The sequence below is a fragment of the Petaurus breviceps genome, unplaced genomic scaffold (genome assembly GCF_028583685.1).
Source record: "Petaurus breviceps papuanus isolate PSGF00001 unplaced genomic scaffold, PetGlider_PUasm1.0 229, whole genome shotgun sequence".
NCBI lineage: Eukaryota > Metazoa > Chordata > Mammalia > Diprotodontia > Petauridae > Petaurus > Petaurus breviceps.
In genome coordinates this window covers 18,377,055-18,399,390 of record NW_027185903.1, presented here as the reverse complement: position 1 = coordinate 18,399,390, position 22,336 = coordinate 18,377,055, and the positions used below count along the sequence as shown (strand labels likewise).

The window sequence follows — 22,336 nt, the reverse complement described above, 5'->3', positions numbered from 1 at the left end:
ATGAAAAGATTAACAAAAGATATTTGTCACAATTATTGTTTTAGTATCTGTGCATAGAAAGTGTTTAATAAATGCTTTCTTGCTTGATATCATTCACAATCTAATTCCTTATTTTTTTAAATTTATTTTTTCACCCATTTGAATCTTTTCCATCTGTTCACAAAGTGACCTTGAGAACAAAAATTGCATTTTAGAGTTAGTTTTGGAGGAGAAGGGAAAGTGTATAATTTGGTGCATGTTTAATGGGTTGTACATTCTTCCTTGCCCTGTTTTATTATTCCCAGTCCATCAGTGGTTTGGCGCACAGGGGAAGTAGGTCAGTGTCTCACTGGAGGAGCAGTTCTATGCAAATGAAGGTGGGACTCTGAGGAGCCCAAGAACCAAAGCTTGTAACTCTAGGTGCTACAACGAGATGGGATCATTGTGTTTGGGGATCCCTTATGTTTTGTTTAATTTCTTTTTCCAGGTGTCACTTTTTTTCTGAAGCTATTCTTCTAGACTTCTTGGTATTTCTATGGGATGTCAATAGGTGAGTCAATGAAATTCCATTTTCTTTAAGCTTTTGTTCGTGTTTTGCAAAATGTTGATATTTGGGGAGCATTTTAATTTATCAGAGATAGATGCTAATTTTCATCCTTTTTGGCTCTTTCAGAATAAAGACTGATCTTTTAAAAAAAAATAGGACTATCAGTGTCAAGTGCCCTTGGTGAGGATGCAAAAACCATATGTTGCTGCCAAAATGAAGTTTAATGCTATCCTTCTACCATATTCTATTTTGATGCTCCAAAAGGATTTTTTGTTTTGTTTTGTTTTGTTTTTTAACCACGTTTTAGGTACACCCACCTAAAGTGAGGTTTTCTTGTCTAGTCATCAAAATCACAGAATCTGAGTTGGAAAGGATATTAGGGGTCATGACATCTAACTACATCTGAGCAAACCTGTGGTCATTGAGCCTTTGCTTGAAGACCTCCAGTATAGGGGAGCTCTCTACCTCTGAGGTCTACCATTCCATTTTGGGAGAGGCCTAGTTGTTAGATATTTTTCCTTATCTTGTAAAATCTATGCCTTTCTGATTTCCTCCTACTGCTCATTTTGTCCTCCGAGACCATACAAAATAAGTCAAATCCATATTCCACATGATGTTGTCCAGTTGTTTCAGTCATGTCCTATTTTTCATGACCCTATTTGGGGTTTTCTTAGCAAAGATACTGGAGTGGTTTGCCATTTCCTTCTGTAGTTCATTTTACAGTTGAAGAAACTGGAGCAAACAGGGTTAAGTGACTTACCCAGAGTCATATAGCTAATAAGTGTCTGAGTCTGGATTTGAACTCAGAAGATGAATCTTCCTGACTCCAGGCCTGACACTATTCACTGCACCACCTCGCTGCCTGCACGACAGCTCTTTAAATACTTGAAAACATTTCTCTTCACACATTCTAAGGCTTCTACTTTCTAGGTTAACCATCTGAGCATGGTTCCTTCAACTGATCCTGATACTGGATCATGGATTTGAAGCTTAAAAGGATCTTTGGGGCATCTAGTCTAACCATCTCATATTACAGATGAAGAAATTAGATTTGAGAGAGTAGGTGACCTGCCCAGGATCAAACAGTGTGTAACAGAGGTAGCATTTGAACTCAGCCCTTCCTATTCCAAAGCCATTGCTCTCTTCCATTGTACCCCATTGTCTCTTGTATGACATGACCTCATGGCTCTTTACTGCCCTGCTTGCCTTCCTCTGGATGCTCTGAAATTTAGCAGTGTCCTCCCCACAATGCAACGACACTCAGAAGCAAAAAGTCTGCCAGGTGCAGAATCCATCAGAACTGTCGCCTCCCTGGTCCTGGACATTTCACTCCCCTAATTTCATTCCCCTACAACTACTTGCCCTTAGACTCTTTCATCGCCAAAGAGTAAAGAAGAAAAACAGAAAGGGCAAATTCAAGTTTCTTAGTTTTGCTCCTCAATGACAACTCTTTCAAAAGTATTGACCAGGAAAGAGCTTGAAATGGCCAGCCAATGCAGGGTTTTGGATCAAGACCAGTTGGCTCTACTAATCTATTCCTTATATATTTGTGGAAATCAAGACTGAGGAAAGTTATTTTTCTAAAAGACCTTTTTGGCTAGGGTGTAGATCACTGTGGGAAAGGCCCCATTCCACCGAATGTTTCGGAATGAGGGAGGGTTAAGTTTCTGTGGAGAATTTAGTGCAGTCTAAGTTGGGGATGTAGGCAAGAGTTATAGGATCAGGAAGAGAACCAAGGATTAATTAGCTTATTACGTAGAAGTGATCTGCTTGACTTGGGACAATGAGAGGATATAAACTTTTTATTGTTAAATTGTTCTATTGATAATAGTAATTTGTTCTTCTAACAGTTCCCATTAAATGGTTTAGATTAAGTTAGTGTGGAGTTTGTTTTTGTAGACGATTGGGGGTGGAAGATCATCCTACGTGCTATTGACCTCCATTTTGCTCCAACACTTAGGACTGGGACTATATTCTCCCATGACCTCTAGCCCTCTCTCTACACTGCCCCTGTTCTGGCCCTTTTACAGTAATTGATGGGTCTTTAAGACACTCTTGTAATATGCAGAGTAAATATTTTGCTATCCTCAGGCTTGCTTGGTGCCAAAATAATGAGGGCTGTAGCAGACAGCAAAAACGAAATGCTCCCACTTCTCGGTTCTATTGGTTCTTATTTGGGATTCTTTTTTTTAATGTCAGCCTAATTTATGTGTTTCTTAACTAAGAAGCCATCCGGTGGAAGGTCATTTAAACTTCAATTCAGACAGACTAGAAGGAATAATAACATAATATTACATAATTAATTATATAATTAATAATATATTTTATATGTAATAATATAATTATTACATAAATAATAACATAATATTACATAATATTCATAAATAAAAGTAATATTATTACATTCAATTATGTGCTATAACTTAAAACAGGAAAGTGAATTCTTACAGGCCTTCTACTTTGTTTTAATGAATAAATAGAAATGGTTTGTAATTATCATAAAAATGAGTGTATCTCATAATGCTAGAAATCTAAACCACTCCTCTGAAACCTTAATTCCTTTATTAATTTGCAGTATGGGTGAAGAAACATTTTGCTAAGCAAAAAGAGCAAGTCTACCTTGGTCCCTGTCTGTAGTTTAATAAATTTCAAATCAGTAGAATTGATATTATTGAAATTATACCACACTATGATCAGGCTCCAAAATGTTTTTGTTACTTTTAGTTTTTCAAAGTTTAAATATGAATTATGCGTGATTTAGATTTTGGGTCACACTTTGGTCAGACATTATGTGGTATAGACTTATAATATCTGATTGGTGAAGACAGCTTCTTCCCTTGACAGGTCACTAGTTAATCATATTTAAATCGAGAAGTGTATGGTAATAATAATTTTGGTTGATATTTGTTTAGAAATTTAAAGGTTGCATGTCTCATTTAGATATATATCTCATTTGTTCTTTGAAACAAACCCGTGCAGTAGGTATTATAGGATAAAGAAACTGGGGCCAAGAGAGATTAAGAGACTTTACTACAGTCCAGCTAGTAAATGTCAGACAAGATTTGAACTTACCTCTTCCTTACTTCAGATTTATTGTTGTGCTTTGCTCATGTCCAACCATTTGTGACGCCATTTGGGGTTTTCTTAGCAAAGATATTGGAATGGTTTGCCATTTCTTTCTCCAGCTTATTTTACAGATAAGGAAACTGAGGCAAACTAGGTTAAATGACTTACCCAGAGTCACACAGCCAGTGAGTGTCTATGACCAGATTTTGAACTTGGGTATTCTTGACTCCAGGCCCAGCACTTTATCCGCCGAGCTACCTAGCTGTCCCTTACTCCAGGACTAAATCAGGCTGTTTCCCAGATGTCATCAGTAAAGCATTCACCTGGAAACCAGTCGGGCTGCTTTCTTTTCTTGGTAATACCTCTGGTATATTGTCTGTTCTTGAGCAAGTCACAGTTGAAACAGACTTTAATTCCCTTATTGGAAGGTCTTAATAAGAGAATAAGTCAGAAAGAATGAATCATGTTTATAAAGCATCATGAGATCTTTGAGTTGGAAATATATAATTTATGAATTATTCAGAAATATATTATTTGCAAGTACTATAAAGAATCAAAGATGAATGGAGTGTATAGCCTCTTGGTTCAGAACTTGTCACATGAATAAGTCTAACATAAAAGCCGTTGCAAGATTTTATTTGTATCAGACAAGATCAGCTCAGAAACTCTTATTCAAGAGAAACTCACTATTTCATCACCAATAGTACATCAATTAATATGTGTTTAAAGATACCCTTAAGTATTCAAAAGGAAAAAGAAAAATATTTCTATATAAAGAATAAATGTTCCTTACTAAACTTGCTGGGTGGTATGGCATAATGTTTTGGGATATGGCCTTGAAGACAGGAAGATGCAGGTTTTAGTACTGCTTCCAATGGTCAGGGGGACATTTATTCTAACCTCTTAGTGTTCTAGGCAATTTTTGGTCTGTGTCTATATGTACATACATACATATACGTTTACACACATATACACATGTATATACACATATATATTTTCCAATTACATGTAAAAATAATTTAAACAAAAAAAATAAAAATAAAACATTCATTTTAAAATGTTTTTAGTTCCAAATACTCTCTCCTTCCCTTCCTTCCTCCCTCCTTAAGAGAGCAAGCAATTTGCTGCTAATTATACGTGTAGAGTCTTGTACAATCTATTTCCATATTACCCATGTTACAAAAGAAAACACAAACCAGAAAAAAACAAAACAAAAATAAAGTTTTTTTTTAAGCAATTGGGGTTAAGTAACTTGCTCAAGGTTATATGGCCAGGTGTTTCGGGGTGGATGCTAAGTGTCTGAGCCCAGATTTGATCCCAGGTCATCCCGACTCTGGAGCCGGTGCTCTTACTCACTGTGCTACCTGGCCACCCTGAAAAATAAAGTTTTTAAAAGCAGTTCTTTTTTCCTGGGAGTAGATAGCATTTTTCATCATTATGTCATTGTATTGCTGAGAATAGCAAAGTCATTCATAATTGATCATACAATAGTGCTGTTACTATCTACAATGTTCTCTTGGTTCTGCTCACTTCACATTACATCCATTTATAGAAATCTATTCAGGTTTTTCTGAAAGCATCCTGCTTGTCATTTCTTATGGCACAATGGTATTCCATTGCTGTCATATACCATAACTTGTTCAGTCATTCTCCCCTTTATGGGCATCTCCTCAATTTATAATTCTTTGCCACAACAAAAAGAGCTGCTATAAATATTTTTGTACAAATAGGTCCTTTTCCTTTTTCTTTGATCTCTTTGGGATACAGACCTACTAATGGTATTAGGCAGCTGTCTTTAAGTCTAAGTTGCTGATATGTGCTGACCTACATCAGTAAAGAGAACTCCTTATGGTAGTGAAATCACAGGTCCAGTTACTAACCCTTCTAAGCCTAGAGTAGGCAATACATATGTACATACATACAGATAGATACATACATACATACACACATACATATATAAATATGTGTGTATATTTATGATAAAATTTAATTTAGTTCACGAATCCTATGATGTATCATTATGTCACATGTTTCACCTTCCCCAGATTTGCATTTGAAGTATACCAAATGGTCTCAAATCTATCTTCAATGCTAATGACCACTTGGTGAATTCTGAGCGATTTTGGTTTATGCAGAACTTTTAAATCAACACTTTGGCCTTTCTTAAAAAGCCCAACCTCCACTATATAGTAAAGTCTCACTTCCGAATGTCTTCACTTTAACTGCAGTTAAGTACCCTGGTCCTCAGGATGAGATTTTATTTGTATCAGACAAGATCAGCTCAGAAACTCTCATTCAAGAGAAAATGACTATTTCATCACCAATAGTATATCAAGGAGTTCTTTTAGGAACCCTCCTTACTATAGTGCCAGGAAAACCAGAAGATTGCTTCTATGTTGATATATTACAATGGAGTGATTATAGTGCAGGTATTTCATCCAGTCATTATAAAAGCTACATCCATGAGACATTGTCAAGCTGCAATGCAATTAATAGTTATAATAAATACTTCTGCTTAGCTCAGCATTCAGGCCTTTGCCTTGTTTAAATCTTTTTGCAGTAACTGATAGGTCCTGTGATAGGGACAATAATTTTTTTTTATCCTTGTGCCTGCTCATTGCCAAAAGACAGATGTATTACTAGGCAAAGGAAATTAAATGCTCCTGATGCAACTAGTCCTGTGGGCTCTTTCCAAAAATATGCAAGCAGCATCAATATTTATGCATGAGAAAAACTCCATTGTCAAAAGTTTAGTGTTTATTTGTATCATCAAGTTTGAGGCATCTTTTCAGAGAAGATAGCACAAATTAAACATTGTAAATTTAGTAGTATGTGATTTAGAGACATCCATTTTAGATGACCTTTTTATATTTTTTATTATTTTTTTCAGTAGGTACACATGTTGACTCTTCAGTTTTCATAAAGTCAATAGTGAACTGTCCTTTCATCCCATACCACCTACTGCTAACTTGTCCTGCAGTCATGACTATACTTTAAAATGCTATGAATGGCACAGTAGATACAGAACCCACCCTGGAGTCAGGAGGACCTGAGTTCAAATGTACCCTCAGACACTGACTAGCTGTGTGACCCTGGGCAAGTCACTTAACCCTGATTGTCTCCACCCAAAAAAAATGCTATAGGAACGGAAAAAAAATTATACTGGTGTATTTCTTCTGTAAATGTAGAAGATTGAAGTATATGGGTTTCTAAGAGAACATAGGGCCTGTAGGGATCCTTATGTATAATTTGATGGGCCCCATTTCTATTGGAGCTTGACACCACTGTACTAGGTGACCTCTAATATTCCTTTCTGGAATGTAAGTGGCACAGTGGTTAGAGCTCTGGGCCTGCAGTCAGGAAGACCTGAGTCCAAATCCAGCCTCAGATACTTACTAGCTGTGTGACCCTGGGCAAGTCATTTAACCTTTGCCTCTGGAGAAGGAAATAGTAAACCATTCTAGTATCCTTGCCATGAAAACTCAATGGACAGTATTTGGCATGGTCCACAGGTTACAAAGAGTCAGACATGACTGAATTATATTTCTTTCTACTCTAAATAAATGATTTCATGATACTATACCTCACATTATGCAATGAATATGGACCCAAAGTTATATTGACCACCTTGTTTTCAATCTTCATATTTTAAATATAATTAAGAATTTTAATTGATGTAGAGAGATAAAATATTAAATATAAGCAGTTTAATTAGAGTAAAGGTTACAAATATCACCCCAGGTATAAAAGAACAGTGCAGCAAAGCCTTTTGGTATGAGAATAATCACCTTGTAATTTTTTGTAAGTTAGGCATAGTTTTTTTCCTTTTAAAAAATGCATTATTCCTTTATTTTTAGCAATCACATTTTAAAAATTTGAGTTCCAAATTCTTTCCCTTCTGCCTTTTTCCCTACCCACTGACAGTGCAAACCATGTGATATTAATTATACATGTGAAATCACACAAAATATTTCCAAATTAGTTATGTTGCAAAAAGAAAAGCAAGAAAAAATATTTTTAATTCAAGCATAGTTTTTTCTTAAAGCAGGACATACCTTACTCAGAGAATGTATGTATGCACACACTTGTGCGTGTGTGTGTGTATATGTGTGTGTATGTGTGCATTCTCTGACTCATAGACCCCTTTGTGTTCATAGGCTTATTTGCTGACCCTTAGCCATTTTAGCTTTGACAGCTATCGTTTGAATGGGTACTTTGGAAGTGAATACATTATTCCAACTGCTATTCACATTCTTTAATAGAATTGTTATGCAAGGGAATATCCACATGTCATTAGATTCATTACATTTAAGTGCCTACTTTACTAGACATTAGAGATACATAGATGATGGGGGTTGCAAAGGCCTTGCCCTAACAGGAACTTACAATCTAACAGGGTGGAGGAATGATGAGGTTTAGATGTACAAATAACTAAAATGAAAGGGAGAATGTGATAATTACAAAGGAGAGGTCCAAGCAAATTATTCCATAGAAATCTGTGGAAGGATTGATCACTTTTAGTTGGGGAGAGGAGTCAGAGAGTGCTTCACAGTTGAGGTGGTACCCAAGTTGGACCGTGCAAGGAAGGGACTTCAGCAGGCAAAGATTGCCCAGTGGGGGGGGGGGGTGACAGTCCATTCTAGGAATGGAGAAAAGGGAATTTAATAAAGAGATAAATAGTACCATTCCTGGATAGTGTAAGGGCCCCAGTTGAGTGAGAGAAATTATTATTTTGCTATTATATTAACAACCAATTATTAAATTAGAATCCAGGCTTTTATACTTTTATTTCCTTATTTCAGGCCTAGCCCCTGCAAAAAAAAAATCAATCTCTGAAGGATGTACCTGATTGATGAGATTGCCCTAATCCTTGGTGAACATGCACCTGGATCTAGGGTGGGACCCCACTGGCTCAACTAGAAGACCTTCCTTCTATTTAGAGTGTAAACAGAATCCAAGCTAGGAGAATTCTTGATTCCAGGAAATGAGCCCCTGTCCTTATACCCCTCTGTTTGAGTTTAGGGTAACCCAGTTCCTGAAAGAGAAAACCAATCAGAGTGGACTGGATGGAGATGGATTCCTCTGCCCAGATTGCTAGAGGAGGCTGAATCTCATGATCAAGCCACGTTCTTAGCAGGAGGGACTGAAGAGTTTTTAGCCCAACTCCTCATTAAATGTCCAACCACTAGGGTTGATTTCCACTTTGTAGGAGCATTCTCTTTAAAAAATGTTTAAGGCTTTCAGGCTCCCCATGTTCTTGTGTTTGGTTTTCTGAGAGTGCAGCCATTGTAGGCTTGATGTCAATGGCCACTAAGATGGGACGGAAAAGAAAACTGGTAGAAGGCATTTCTTCACTGAGGAATTCCCTATAACAGTGACCTTATAGATCCAAATAACTATCCCTATTTCACTAGTTCATTCAATATTTTAAAGGGTTCTTTATAACTGATTGACTTCATGGTATCTACAATTTATATATTTATGTGTACACACATACAACCCCTGCCTCTGCTTTTTCTACCCATGTCAAACAAAAGTAATACTAAGAGTAGACAATAACCATAAGAACTCAAAGTTTTGCTTCCAGATTTTCTCCTAACAGCCCCATAAGGTAGGCAGTATAAGTGTATTTAATTTTGGAGGTGTACATTTTACAGACTCCAGATTCCACACTATTTCTATTCTGTCAGGGAACACATCTCAAAGTATTGAGGCCTTAGCCTATGGAAATCTTTCCTGCTCTGTCAAATTGTATCAAGAATTTCCTTACTGAAGCTTGCCTCCTTGTGAGGAACACTTGTTTAACATACTTTATCGCTTTTGGTGAATGCAAACACCAGAAGGAATCGCTTTCTTGATTTTCTTTTTTTCTGCAATGGAAAGTTAGCATAAAAAGGATTTTTCCCTTTTTGGGTCATTCAAGTCTTTGAGTACAAACTGAAAAAATGTTAAGGGGGACTTGGAAAGCTCAAATGGTCTTGGAAAATGTGACTAACTTTAATCAAAGTTCTGTACACATAGCCTACTTGTGTTTGCTAGGAAATGGACATTTCCTGTCATTAACTCATTGCTTAGGTCATCAAATTTATGTAATGAAGACTAATACTTGAAAAAATATGACGGAAAATATACTTCAGAGATCCAACATAAATGACTGAAATGAACCAGTTAATTTTTCTCTATTTCGCACTCCCAGATTTCTGCTCTTTGAAATTTCCACATCCTCATTTTCAGTTCCTCTTCTTAGATGCTTTGTCAGTCAAGTTTTCTCCTTAGGCTCACAGGATGAATGTCTGGAAAAAAATCCACAAAGTCAAACTGAGCGCTAAAAAAATAATAAAATTTTGACTCCTAATTATACCAGGTCTGATTATCTGTGCTCCTTAAAGGCAAAGTAAGTGAATTTCAGATCCCCCCTCTTAAATACTTGACAGTTTTGGCGAGAAATTTGTTGTGGGAGGAAGCTAAAAGCAGTAGCTAAAGATTTGGAATGAATAAGAATCCAATTATTCATTCTTGTTCTTTTTCCTCAATTACCAGTGAAAAAGTAATTTTATAAGTGGTTTACTTCCTATTATCTTGAAGTTGTATTTTAATTAGAGCTAGGCCCTGAGAAGTTGACTGGAAGGGGAACAGACAAATCAGAAATCAGTCTTAAAGTAAGAATCTATGGACTATAGTCTGAGGTCATTTTCTTATTACAATGCCTTGTAAGTTGACTAGGTCAAGACCTGTCTCTGGATCTTACTAACCCCACCATCAAGAGAAGACCTTACTGTTCTCCCCACCCCCAAAAAAGAATAGATTTATAGTAATAGCTTTATTATATTATATATATATATTATTGTATAATATAATAGATTTATAAAAGAGGTATATTCTCTCATGAGGAACCAGATGCCAGACTTGTCTTACTTGAACCAGAATCCAAAGAAGAAATTGATCTAAGAAGATATACAGGTTTATACCATAAGGATCAGCAAGACCTGACCACCAGATATTATCATCATCATAGCTTTCTGTTGTAAAATTCAATCTAGTGCTCCCCTCACAACATTTCTGTGACATAGTAGTCCACAGTATTAATATTCCAGTTTCCCAGATACAAAATACTGAAGTTCAGAAAAGTTAAATGATTTGCCTAAAATTGCACACTTACTAAGCATCAAAGCCAGTCTTCAATCTCCAATTCAAGTGCTCTTTCTACTAAACCAGGGGCTTCTTAACTCAGAGTCCATAAACATTTTTTGTAACATTTAGATAACTGTATTTCAATACAATTAGTTTTCTTTCTAGTCCTATGTCTTTTATGCCTTTATTCTGTGAAGGAATCCATAGGTTTCACCAGATTGCCAGAGGGATCCATGAGACAAAAAACATTAAGAATCTCTGGACTAGAAGGACCGTGTAATATGGAACATCAATTTTGCAACCAAGTCAAGAACAGCAAGTACACCTCCTTTCCTAATGACTTGGCATAATTGAAATATGTAAACATCGATTTTATTTTTTTAATCAATTTTGAACTTAAATCCATGAAGACAAAAAAGAACATTTCCATGCATATAGTACAACATGAAAAGAGGATTCACTATAAAATCATGGATTTATATTTCATACTATTTGTAAGCATCTATTTTAAATATTGTTCTGCTTCTTTCAGCTTTGCATGCCTGAGGCAAGTGCCTCATTGTCACATAATAGCTGTGGCTCTCAAGTAGCATTCTGTGGAGAGCATGGTTCAAACACAAAGACTTTTATCTCTGAAAATAGTTGTGCTTTAGTAACTCTCCACTGGGTAGTGAGGAGGTAAGGTTCCTTATAACCAGAAGCCAAAGGCATCTTGTTCAACAATATTTGGCAACCTGGATATGTGGAATGAATGAATGAGAAGTTGAGGATGGCACTTGGGTTGTGAACCATGGTAGCTAGGAAGATGGTGAAGTCCTCAATAGTAATAGGGATTTTAAGAGAGGAGAAATTTTTGGGAAAAGCTGATGAGTTCTGTTTTGGACATGTTGAGATGCCTATGGGACATCCATGACTGTAGCAATATCTACTTGCTGAAATTTATATCTTTTCTCAGATCCCCTTTGGATATAATGATGACCTGTGTGTCTTTACATTTCAAAGCCAAAAAAAAAAATGTTTAATGTGGAGACTATAGAAAGAACCCCCAATGGTATCATCAGTCTTTCAGCCACCCTTGTCCATCAGCACTGCTTTGTAGCCTTAATCAAATAGTCTATAATTTTTTTGATAGATGAAATAACCTGTAAGTTATTCCTGTGCTTGGGACATGAGATGATCTATATAAGTGAGATTTTATCCTATTTTAGTCTTTCCCTGCCATACTAAAGAGGCCTATTGGAGTTAGACCCATTAGAGGACATTTGGTAACGATAATAAGAAAGGAAAAAAGAAGAGTGATTCTATTGTGAAAATGTACTACCAATCGCTAAATTCTGTAGACGAGAGTCATGAGTTCTTGCTAGAAGCCACAAAATCACCCAAGAGGAAGACATAGTAGTAATGAGGAACTTAAACCAGTTCAGGTGTTACTTGGACATCATATTCCACTAAGGGCAAAGCATCTGTTAAATCTATGCCTTATTATGAATTCATCTCTAAATATAGGATGATCTAAGATTTGGTACTTTGGACCTAGTTCCAGTTGGTAGGTGAAGTGGATACCATAGCAATATTGGGGAAAAGTTACTCTGTCATCTTGCAGGTTTCTGTAGTCAAGGAAAGAATGCTTGTCCATAGTCACCTATCTAGCTTAGACTTTAGGAGTACAAGTTACAAAAAATTCAGAGAAAAGATGACTATTATCACATGGACAAAGATTATAAGAGAGAAAATAATTCAAGAAGGATGGGAGACTCTGAAAAGAAATTCTGATTTAATTAATTATTTTTTTTTTTGCTTTTTGGAGGGCAAGTAACTTGCCCAAGGTCACACGGCTAGGTAAAATTCTGATTTTATAATCCTGAATGATCCCAATAAAAAAAAGAAACTAACAGCTTCATTGAAAATTCCCTAATGAACTTTGATTTTAAAAGTACACACACAAAAAAGAGTTGGGACAAAGTAGAGGCATGGACTTTTAAGAAGAGTAGCCAGGAAAGACAAATAGGGACTTATGAAAACCTGAGAACAATAAAAAAGAGGATTTTTTTTTTTAGTTGTGTTCAGGGCAAGTGACATGGAGGGAACATGGTACAGTGGAAGATATTTGGATGTGGACTCAGAGGACCTGGGACCACATCTTGATTCTGCCACTTACATTGTCTTAATCACTAACTGCTGTTTCATTTCCTGGTCTGCAAAATGAGGGGGTTGGCCTTGATGACCCCTAAGGGCTCTCCCAGCTCTAAATATCTAATCCTATGACTTATGCACAAGAGCCAGTGTAAAGACATGGGCAGGGTAGATGTTAGAGAAGATGGGCCAGGAATGTTGCAAAGACTGAATAGAATGCAAACATCTTGAGAGCAGAAGCTGTTGTATCGTTTGTCCACAGGAACTAGGCACTCACACATTCAACAAATGTTTGTTGAACTGAATAATGAAGAAATACCATAAGGACAAACCAGGGCTTCCTCTGGTACCTTCAAAATACTAAAAGATGTAGAGGAAGGCCTCCCACAGGATGAAGAGATATGGGTGGATTATGATCTGCATCGATGGAGGGTGTAGCCACACTTTTGATATCAGGAGTCCATAAGAATATCAAAATTCGGAGCAAGAAGAAGGCTAAGGAAGGGGCAGGCCTTGCCTGGGGACAGACTGTGTTAAATGAAGACAGTAAAAAGAACTATTCAGCTCCTATTTGATTTCCATCTTTTCCATCAAGGAAAATAACCCTCAAACTGGAAAAAACATGACTGAGATTGAACCAAAGAAAGCAAAGGAGAGAAGATCCTTGGGAGCCCTCCATTGTTATGAGGTCCTCAAGGACAGGGATAGTCCTTTGATTTTGGTCCCCAGCGCTTAGCTTTTGGTGCCTGGCACATAATAGTACACAAGTATTTACACTTAGTAAATGTCTGTGGACTGAGTCATCCTAAATGAATCTAAATCTTTTGGCCTAGACCAGTAATTTTAGAATATTAAAAACAAACAACCCAGATATTATCATTGAGTTGCTGGTGGTGATTTTTGAGATTATGGCATGAAGAATACCGGAGACTAACAAAGGCCTGAATTTTAAAAGGTAGGTAGAAGGAGGTAGATTCTGCAAACCACAGACTAGTGAACCTGATGTGGTATCAGGCAAAATTCTGCAAAATAATGTTGAAATGATAATGTATATGGCTTGTGAGTACCTAAAAAGGGAAGCAGTGATCATTAAGAGCCAGCATGAATTCAGTAAGAACGAGTCACACCAGGCTAACCTCATTTCCTTTTTTAATAGTTAGTAGACTTAGATAAAGGTAGTGCAATAGACATAGCATACCTAGATTTCAGCAAGACTTCTGGCAAAAGCCTCCATGCTTGTGAACAAAATGGAGGGGCAGATAGTTGGTGCAGTTGATAGACCCCTGGGTTTGGAATCAAGAAGGCTCATCTTCATGAGTTCAAATCTGGCCTCAGACACTTAATAACTGTGTGACCCTGGGCAAATCATCTAACCCTGTTTGTCTCAGTTTTCTCATCTATAAAATGAACTGGAAAAGAAAATGAAAAGCCACTCACTCCAGCATTGTTTATCATGAAAACTTCAAATGGAGTCAGAGTCAGACCCGACTAAAACAACCCAACAACAATAAGAACATCCAAAATGGAGAAATGTGGGCTACGTGACAACTCAAGTTAGGTGAATCTGGAACTGGTTAAATCCAAGGGGTGTTAATCAATATGAATCATTTTATATAATAATCATCAATAGGAATCTTTTGAAAGATATTTATTACTCTCTACCAGGCCCTGTCCTAAGCCATTATGTTCCATGTTTTTATCAAAGACTTTCAATCCTATAATCATTTATTAAGTATCTATTTTGTGCCAAGCACTGTGCTGGGCTCTGGGGATACAAAAAAAGAAAGCAATTGCTGCCCTCAGGGGGCTTACATTTTAGAATGTAAACTGACAGCAGGGACTGTTTCCCTTCCTTCTTGCACTAAGCACAGTGCCTGGAACTTAGCAGGTACTTAATAAATGCTTGTCAATCAATTGATTATATGATACTTTAAAATAAACTTATCAAATTTACAGATGGAATGAATTGTCAGTGTTTTAGATGATAAAATCAGGACACGATAATTCAACGATTCAATTGAACAAAAAGTTGTTAAATATTTACTTTGTTCTAAACACTATGCTAGGTGATGAAGATACAAAAAAAAATCAAATTTTTAAAAAAGCCACAGACAGACTATAATGATGTCAAATGACTCTGATAAAATAAAACTTAGTGCAATTAAATGTAAAGGTAAGCATTGTGACTCAAAAAAATCAACTGCAGGAGTCAAGGATCACAAAGATGTAGCTAAATTGTAGACCTAAAGGGAATTTAATGTACTGCAGGCTCAGTAAATATTAATGCACAGTATATTGTAGCTACCACAAAAGCAAATGTCATCTTGACATCATTAGGTGATAGTCCTGCTCTTTTCTATGTGGTCAGATCATATTTTGATTACTTTATTAATTTGAAGAGGAGGACTAAGATAGTAAGAGGACATGAAACAATATTGTATGAAGATTGATTGAAGCAATTGATTATGTGAAGCTCAAAGAAGTAAAGACTTAAGGTAGTCATGGTAACTATTTTCATATATTAAGGAATTGTCATATGAAAGAGAGGGATTAGATTGATTTCTGTGTGGCTTCAAAAAAAGTAGAATGAGGAGGAGTGGAGGAAAGATAAGGAAATAAGAGTTTTACTGACTATAAGAACTTGACAATTAGTGCTGTCTGAAAATGGAATGAGTTGGCTAATGGTTAATGAGTTTTCTGTCACTTCTGGTGTCCACTTGGAGCCTAGCTATGTACCTGTAAGGGATGTTGTAGACAGAATCCATGCATCAAGTGGCAGTGGAGTATAAGACCTTTAACATATGTGTGTGTGTGTGTATATGTACATATGTGTGTGTATCCCTTTCAACTCATTTGGTTTTGAGGAAGGACAGCACATTTTAATTTTTTTTTATTCCAAGTACATTTGGTTTTTGTGTGGCAGGTCATTGATAATACAGTGAACAATGATGACACAAAAAGCTTTAGGATAAAAACTGTTTGTGAAATATCTTCATGTTTTTAAATTTAATGAAGTACTTGGATTGATAAATAATTTTGGAGAATATCAGAGACACTTATTATCTTATTAACAATTGCTAGAGAGAGTTGGCCAATGAAGAGTTTCTTTTTTGCAAACTGAAGAGCTCTGATTACAAGTAAATTTCCAACTAGTACATATGACGAAAAATGAAGAGGTAATATGAAGAGCAGTTAGGCTGGATCACTAAGGACAAGGAAAACAATATTCCATACAAGGAGAGTTATGGGCAGTATATATCATTCTCATATGGTTGCATAACCTCTCACTAGATAATGATAAGAGGAATACTAGTGATGATTTAAAAGAACCATTATGAAAGGCTTGACATCAGTTTGAATTATAGGAGACTTAGTATATATTTCTTCAAATTATAATCCTTATAATAATAACCCACCTTTAGCCTCATTCACTGGGAGGTCCCTTGGGTCTTCCATATAAATATAAGTACATATAGTATTTTCCATTAGATTTATTTCAGAAAAATGGGCAAGCTTTTGTTTTATAAATAAAATTATTTAAAATATATCCCTAGGGGCTTACTGTTTCGTGTAATAAAATTATATAATGCTTCAAGGTTTACAATAAGCCCCCATGGTAGTCAGAGAAGTCTGTTATGAATTCTTTTGTAAAGAATACAATCATTCCTGATTTTTATTTATCTAATTTTCTGAAAATAGGGCATACCTGGTATAGTATCTAAAACAAAAATCAAACCTAACCCCTGAGACAACATCTCTCATCTTTATTTTAAGGACTTAGAAATTTTACTTTATGTTTTTGGTTTGTTACTTTTTTTAGGTCCAGATGCTATTATATGGATCATACTTGGTTAGTTTTTCAACTCATTCTCAGAATTTATACAGGAGCATTTTATCTAATATGAGTTAAATGGATCACTTAAAACTTAATGTTAGGTGAAACGGTGTTAGAGGGGGCAGTTAACTCCATAGGTACAATGATAAAATTTGCCATTTGACTGATTGGCTAAGCAACACTATGATGTATTTTCACAATGTTTGAGTTGTTTATAATTTATTAATGAAATTATTGTGAAATTATGTTGATAAGGACAGTGTTACAAAGACTATGCTTATAAACAAAATCAAAATATTTTGAATGATTGGAGGGAATAGAGGACACAATGAATGTTTTGAAAAGGAAAAGATAGTTGCACTGACTCAAGAATGAGAAGGCATTATTAAACTAGCAAACTGGCCGTTTTTTGGTGACAAGGTGACTAGATTGGTAGAACAGTAGAGTAGATATAGGCTACCTAGATTTAAGCAAAGCACCTGGTGAAATCTTTCATGATATCCTTATTGAAAAATGGAGAGAAAAAAAAAGAAAAATGGAGAGATATGGACTAGACAATAAAACAGATATAATTCAGAAGTTATTCAAGGGCTAGATCCAAAGAGTCATCAATGATGATTTGAAGTCATTATGATAGGAAGTCTCTAGTTCTGTGTTTTAGGGATATGTGTTTGGCTCTGTTTTTTCAGTCATTGACTTGGATAACAACATAGATTATTGTGGTGATATTCAATCATTTTGTGTCCAACTCTTTGTGACCCCATTTGGGGTTTTCTTGGCAAGTAGTTTGCCATTTTCTTCTTCATTTTTGCCATTTCCTTTTCCAGCCATAGATTATAGACTTAGCAGAATTAAAGATCATCTGAAGCTGAGGTTGGCTCATGTAATAGATGAATCGGAATTCTCCCCTCCCCCCAAAAAATAAATAAATCTCAAGAAATTAGGACATTAGGTAGGATCTATGAAATTATTTTAATAGAAATTTTAAAAATATAAAGTCTTATTCTCAGGTTGAAAAAATCAGCAGCTTAAATGAGATGGGAGACACCTACTGTGTCCCTTCTGGTGAGATGAAGAACAACCAGGCCTTCCAATCTGCCCTGCCAGTGCTTCCTAAGGACCTCCAGGGCTCCAGAACTTTGCCCTCCCTGTTATCTAATCGACTCATGTGACTTAAGGACTTCTGGGCCTTGCCATCCCCATCAGCACTGAATACTAGAACTTATGGGCTTTTTCAAATGCTCTGCATTGAATTTTCTTTTATACATAATTTCCCCCAGTTGGAGTGTGTGTACCTTGAAAGTAAGGACTGTCTCATAATTCTATTTGTATCCCCAGTATTTAGAATGGTGCTTGGCACATATTAAATAGTTAGTAAGTACTTTTTCATTCATTCGTTCAAGGATATTGATAAATTGGAGAGCATTTAGGGGACGTCAGTCAGGATCGTATTAAAGGAAAAAAAATTTTAAAAATTCCTAGTACAGTTTTAAGCTATTGAACACTCTGTATAAAAAAAAAAGCCTCTCTATTAATTAGAACTATCCAGAAGTAAAATGGCTTGTTTTAGGATACAGTGGGTCACTAGAGGTCTTCAGACAAGGCCTGATTAGTCATTTGTCAGGGAATGCTGCCAAGGGGATTTTTGGTTAGGTATGATAGTTATAGTCACTGAGATCCCTTTCAGTTCTGAGGGACCGTGATCTTCTGTGAACATAATTTATTTTTAATGTTTATTGAAAATAGGTTGACATATTTTTAAAGGAAATTTAATGTTTGGGAGAGTTGAAAGCAGCAAATGAAACCCACTGAATTTTTTTTCTGCATCGCATGGAGCATATTTCTTCCGAGAGACTGGATGTAGTTCTGGTCTCTTCCTGAGGCTGTCACACTGATTTTGAATATGACAACGAAAGTTTCTTCAGTGTCTTATTTAATGTAATTCAATTAGTAAACTAGAATCTTGGGCTTTTCTGAAGGCTCCGCCTCTGGTATCTGCTGATTAAGCTGCAGGTTGGTACCAATCAGTGTGAATATGTTCTTATATGTTCTGATTTGCACTATTCAAAGTTAAAATTACATAAAATATGGTCATTGGTTCCAGGCCAATGGAAATATACCATGCGAATTTGATTCATTCATTATTCCCACTAATCTAGACCTTGCTATGCTTTTTCTGATTGCCTTTCACAGTCTTATAACTAGTTGCCTCATCTGTCCGCTTGAGACACTTCAAAGCACAAAGAGATATAGCTAGGGGAATGAGTTTAAACTTGGCCAATATTTTATAGGCATTTCAGAAAATTTAAAAGGTAACAGGAGTTCAAAGGTCAGTTCTTCTGGGGTGGAGGATAAAGGGAACCAGGGAAATAAGAAAGATTTCAATTTCTTCTTTTCCAGGCAACATATACCTGTGCAGATTGTGGTCCTTGATTTTTTTGTTAGGAATAAACACTGACAATTGTGCCTGTAACTGATTTTTGGCAACATGAGAGATTGCATTTGCACAGCTCCTTGCAGGATTTATTTTTTCCTTAACACTAATCAGCCTGCAGAGTCATAACATCAACAAGGAAATTAAATTTTTTTTCCATGCGCTCAGATCTGGAAGAAAAACAATTTCTAACGGAAATCTGTGGCCCACAAAGCAGAGCTGTCTTTAAAAAGTTGGGGAATTCCTCAGGAAAGAAAAAAGATGCATCCAATTCTGTTAGCAGGCCTTTCTTCTAAGAGCCATCTTTCCTTGGTTTCTTTTCTCTGTTTTCTTTCCTTATTCTGAATTTCCTGTGCCACATTTGATCTTGGGAAATTCATTCCACCCTGCTACACATTTGTTCCAATAATCTCACTTTGGAAAACAAAATATATCCATGTATCAATCTCCCAAAAGTATAGGATGGGAGAGGTAGAGCTGGACTGTAACAGTTCCTGCAAAAACTTGAGTGTGAGTCAACAGTGTAACTTGGAAGCCAAGGGAGCCAATACTGTCTCTGACAGTTCCTGCTCTCAAGGAGCTTACAATCTAATAGGGAAAGACAATACACAAAAGGAAGCAGAAAAGTTGTGGGAAGGGAAGGGGGTGAGATAGGTGTAGGAGCATCTTGTTTCATGGAGTCATAACCAACCAAAGCTGCTGATGGAAAATGGAATTACTTGGAAAAGTTTGAAATTGATGAGCCCTCTTTAAAGGAAGGCTTTGGGAGGAGTTTATTGCTCTGTCCTCCAATCATAGGGGAGAGGCAATGGAGGAAGTTGAGAAGGCATTGAGTATCAGAAGCCGAGTCAGGCAGCATGGTGATGAAATTTCATGTGATCAGCATGATCTTGGCTGGTGTGGCATGATCTTCCTTGGTGTGGAAACCAAGGAGAGGGTTGTTGATCAAGCAAGTAAGGAAGCAGACAGGTACAGAGTGGTGATTGTCAACTCAGTATTGAAGCCATTGAGACCTGGATTCAAATCCTCCCTTTGACATGGGTGACCTTGGGCAAGTTACTTCTCTTGTCAGTGAGGCAACTTCTTAAGACTGAGTTGAAGAGAAGGTACCAACCTGCTTTTCTAAGAGAATTTTCTCTAGAGTTCCTTAGATTAAGAAAATCATAGGTCTAGTCACTATCCCTCTATGTATCTGTATGGATATATGTGTATACATACACGTGTGAGCACACATGCACACACACACAGAGTCTACTCCATAGCCCAACTTTGTTATATCTCCCCTGGTCAGTTCACATCTGAAACACTGTGTTCAGCTCCAGGCATCCTATGACAGGAAATCCACAAACCATCTTTGCTATGTTCAAAAGATAGAAACCATGATGATACAAGGACTAGAGAACATGAAGATTATTTGGAGGCACTTGGGGGTGGTTAGCGTATAAAAGAAAAGAATTTGGGACAGCAGAATAACCATTAACAAGTTTGAGAAAGGGGGTGGCTAGGTGGCACAGTGAATGGAGTACTGGCCCTGGAATCAGAAGCACCTGAGTTCAAATCTGACCTCAGACACTTAACACACTAGCTGTGTGACCTTAGGCAAGTCACTTAACCCCAATTGCCCTGCCTTCTCCCCTCCAAAAAAAAAAAATTGAGAAGGAACCGTCCTGTGGGAGGGGGATGAGAACTATTCTTCTTGCCCCCAGGTAGGAGACCTAGGAGCAAGAGGTGGCATTTTCAGACTTTTCAGGTTCAGGTAATCACTTGTTGCAGATGTTGTAGAAGGGATTTGGGTTAGGTATGGCTTGCACTAGATGGCCTCTGAGGTTCCTTACCGATCTTAGATTCTCTGACTCTGAAAATCCCTGTGATGTCATACATAGACACTCCCCTCCCAGATGTGGACATGCATCATGGGATGTTTACATGCGTGTTGTAGACTGCTTCCTGAACTGCTCAGGAAAAAAAATAACACACATCACACTGAGAAATCTGAGTAGGACTTAAATGGGGAATACATACACATATATGTATAAATAAGAGAAAGAGCAAATATTTTATCTACTACACAAAGAAGAGTCAAATTCAGGATCTGAATTGTAAAGTCTAATCAAGAAGACCAATACAAAAGTGATCTCCTTAAACCCAGGTCTAGGACCTTGATAATCACATCTGCTATGTAATTGTAATGATAGTGATGGTGACAATAACCAACATTCATACAGCACCTTCTATGTACCAAGGACTCTGCTAAGTGTTTTACAATTAATATCTCACTTGAGGGGTAGCTAGGTGGCACAGTGAGTAGAACACTGACCCTGGAGTCAGGAGGACCTGAGTTCAAATCTGGCCTCAGAAACTTAACACTTACTAGCCCTGTGATCTTGGGCACTTAACCCCAATTGCCCTGCCTTCCCCCTCCAAAAAAAAAAAAACAACAAAAAATATCTCAATTGATTCTCACAATGACCCTGGGACGTAAGTGTTATTATTATCTCCATTTTATAGATGAGGAAATTGAGGCAAATGGAGATTAAGTGACTTTCAGGATCGCATAGCTAGTGTCTGAGGTCAGTTTTGAACTCAGGTCTTCTTGATTCCAGGCTCAGCACTCTATCTACTGTGAGATCTAGAAACCCCTACACAATAGTCATTCTGCAAATTCTGGTTGGTGATAAGTTCAAATTGGGGCTGGGAGAGAGTAGCAGTATTTACTCTAGTAATTTTAGTTCTAAAACAGCATGTTGCTTTAGGGTGGGGAGGATAGAAGAGGGCAGGAAATGGGGAGAATATTTTACAGGCATCGAACTTTATTAATATTTAGTATCTTTACCATCACACAGTACAGTAACATACATGACTTTTCCATAGTTACACAGGTGACAAAGTAAATTGGAGCCTAAATATCCCATCCATTTGCTTTTGCTTTACCCCAAATAAGCATATCAGAGTCACTGACCCCAGGAGAGAAAACACCAGGGCTCCTTGGCCGGAAGCCTGATTGCCAGCCATTGCACACTCTCTGAGTAATTGGAGAACAAAGAGGATAAAAGAATATATGCAGCCAGGTCCCAATTAGTGTGAATGATGAATGCTGGTAAGTGGTCGCACTATTTGAATTCTCACCACATATTTTTCACTGGGCTGAAACAAAGGACCAAATTTTGTGTGATTATTACATCGAATAGTGCAAATGGGACTACATGCTACT

General features: G+C 36.9%; 1 protein-coding gene across 13 annotated transcripts in view; it reads left to right on the top strand.

Annotated features, from left to right (window-relative positions):
• Positions 1–22,336, top strand: part of LHFPL2 (LHFPL tetraspan subfamily member 2) — a 260,793-nt gene that overhangs the window by 138,594 nt on the left and 99,863 nt on the right. For 12 of the 13 annotated variants that reach the window (XM_069096301.1, XM_069096291.1, XM_069096295.1 and 9 more), the window contains one exon: positions 467–529. The exons of the other annotated variant lie outside the window; for it this stretch is intronic. The gene's annotated coding sequence lies outside the window, so the exon portion shown is untranslated. The remainder of the gene's footprint in view (positions 1–466; positions 530–22,336) is intronic. 13 annotated transcript variants of the gene reach the window in all.